Source organism: Trachymyrmex cornetzi, unplaced genomic scaffold (genome assembly GCF_001594075.2).
Source record: "Trachymyrmex cornetzi isolate Tcor2-1 unplaced genomic scaffold, Tcor1.1 scaffold226, whole genome shotgun sequence".
Classification (NCBI taxonomy): Eukaryota; Metazoa; Arthropoda; class Insecta; order Hymenoptera; family Formicidae; genus Trachymyrmex; species Trachymyrmex cornetzi.
In genome coordinates, this window is record NW_017296912.1 from 133,522 (window position 1) to 136,218 (window position 2,697).

Consider the following 2,697-nt stretch of genomic DNA (forward strand, 5'->3'; position numbering starts at 1 on the left):
TTCGATTAATCGCCCGATCCTGTCAGCTCGACAAACCATTCGCTCGCACGGTCGACTCGGAAGGCCGGGCGATCCCCGCCAGAATCCGACGTCTACGTTGCTTTTCGAACAACCCTTCGACCCCGTGTATCACTGATTCACCGCGCTCTTTTCCCCATACCTTCACAGTATCGGAATAATATGTTCCATTTCATCATTAGGAAAAAAAATCTTAAAGGTAAAATACATCTCTATGTCTTAAATTAAAATTGTATAGATAATTATCATGTCGTAAAACCGTTCGATTATTCTTCAACCGTTTCGAGTCAATTTTTTTTCAACGAAATATTCTTTTGAATATTTAGAGGTCCTTTAAACTTCTATACATTAGCTGAACTAATTGTGTATTAAAAATTAGCCGACTTGTTTGTGTGTGTTGTGAACCTAAACACACAATTTTTTTGTTTTTAATTATATTATACTATTACACTAACAGGGAATTATCCAAATTATTTATTTATTGAAATTAGAGCTTTAAATATAAACTGAAATTTTTATTCTAATTGTGAATTGTAATTTTATCTCGTGTATTCAGAAATGTAAGATGTTTGCACAGATAACGTGTACCTTGATGGTCCGATACCGTATAAAACAATTGAAAATCACCCATCACATCTGCAAGAGAAACAATTGTCACAAATCCACTGCATTCGAGGAGCGCGCTATCAGCGCTATTTGTTCATCTATCTTTGTTATATCTCTAATAAAACAATGAAGATAGAATGACACAAATAGCGCTAATAGTGTCTTCCCGAATGCATCCAAAGTACTGTACTTACACGCTGTGTACTGTATTTAAAAAAATAACCAATTACTTGCACAATATTATCAAGCGAGCTTTATCGGAAACGCTTTAAATATTGCTCCAATATATACAAATCAAATGTCTTAGACTCAAAAATCTGAACCGGCCACAATTGCCAATACATCTTTGAAAATATAAATCCAAATGGTTTTTCTTTATTGTTTCTCTCATACTAACACAGCGTACATTTTTGTAAATTTTTAGTCTAAAGTGTCTAAACTGTTTGAAGAAGAATGTTAAAGTTTCTAATTTACCCTATATATGTCGCCGGTATATACTATGTGGTATATATAAAAGTAACTTGTCGGAAACGATCGACCTCTGTAAAAGTAAACAAAAGGCGCATGCGCTAGTATATGCGTGCTCGATTACTATACGGGAGGTTAAAATGTGATTCTTACGGAGAATAAAACAAAAATGGAGGTTAACTTTACGGAGGTTCGATTGTACCACGTCGCGGACCCTCATCGATCCGCTGCGCAGCCACCATCTCACCCAGTTGACCTCGCGACGAATCATCATTCGCCGCTACCTTGACACGTAGCGTAACATATCCATATTCTTCTAAGCTACACTGTATTTACACATTATGCTTTTTGTGCAAAAACAAAAATGCACGTATCACATCAGATTTATAGAGATAAAAAAGAAGAGATTTTTGAATAAAAAGATTTAGAGAGTGCAGAGATGAAAGAAATAATTATAGAAGCACATGGGCAATCATAATGTCATGACATGAACGTAACGTAAAAACTTACAGTAATTTCCTTATCTCTTTATAAAGATATAAATATTATCATTTGTCCCAATAATCTTTAGAAAAATTATGAATGAAATTAATAATTTTCAAAATAAGTATAACAAAACATTTTATGAAAGTAACTAACAAGAATTGTTCAATTCAGAGGCTAATAATCTGACGAGAGTTTGAAAAAATTAAATTCTTAAAAACTAAAATTTTTGTTCATTAGCTTTTCATTGCTTATTAAATTTTATTAATTTTATCTTTATTTATACAAGGATCTCGAGATGGTTAAATAATCTCATCGTAAGTTACACACGGTCTTTAGATATTGAATATTAGATTTGTAATGACAGAAATTTATCATAAATTATGCCAAAGTAAATAATTGTATAATAAAAAAATGTACCTATTGGAGATTGAATCAGCACGCATCGATGATGTAATGGAAGATTCGTCATCGTCGTAAATAGTTGTGATGCCACGATTATATTATACGTATGTAAGATATTGAACTTAGATTTAACCTTGAATAATAAAATGTGTAACCGAATTCAAATAATCGTGATTTTAGTTGATCATTAAATAAAAATACCATACCAGTTGATCGAATTGAGCCAGATAACCAAAATGTATTATCTTACAAACTTTCGTAGAATTTTTTTTAGTCACAAACAATTTTTTAAGACTGATTGTGCTAGCCTTGTTTTATCTACTTCTCTCGTTGATACAGTCCCGTTATGTTATTACATTATGTTATTCATTTACGTTATGAATCAAATTTATTATGTTTGAAACTTTTAATCGACACACACACACACACACACACACACATTTGACATTATAAGAATCCTTAACACCCAACTTTTTTCGGATCATGTGAAAAACAACGTGGCGATTGCTTTCGCTTCAGCTGTAGATAGCACATGAACGCGATGACGCTCATCTAAAAATAGCTCCAAGAAATATTTCATTCACACGATACACGTGCGTATAAAAACATGCAAACTCGAAATCTATCAGTTTTCGATTCTAGAAAATAAAAAGAGAAAAATTATATTTACATTTCCGTGAGTTGTTGTAACATATTATTCCTGTCGTGCTCCCCCCC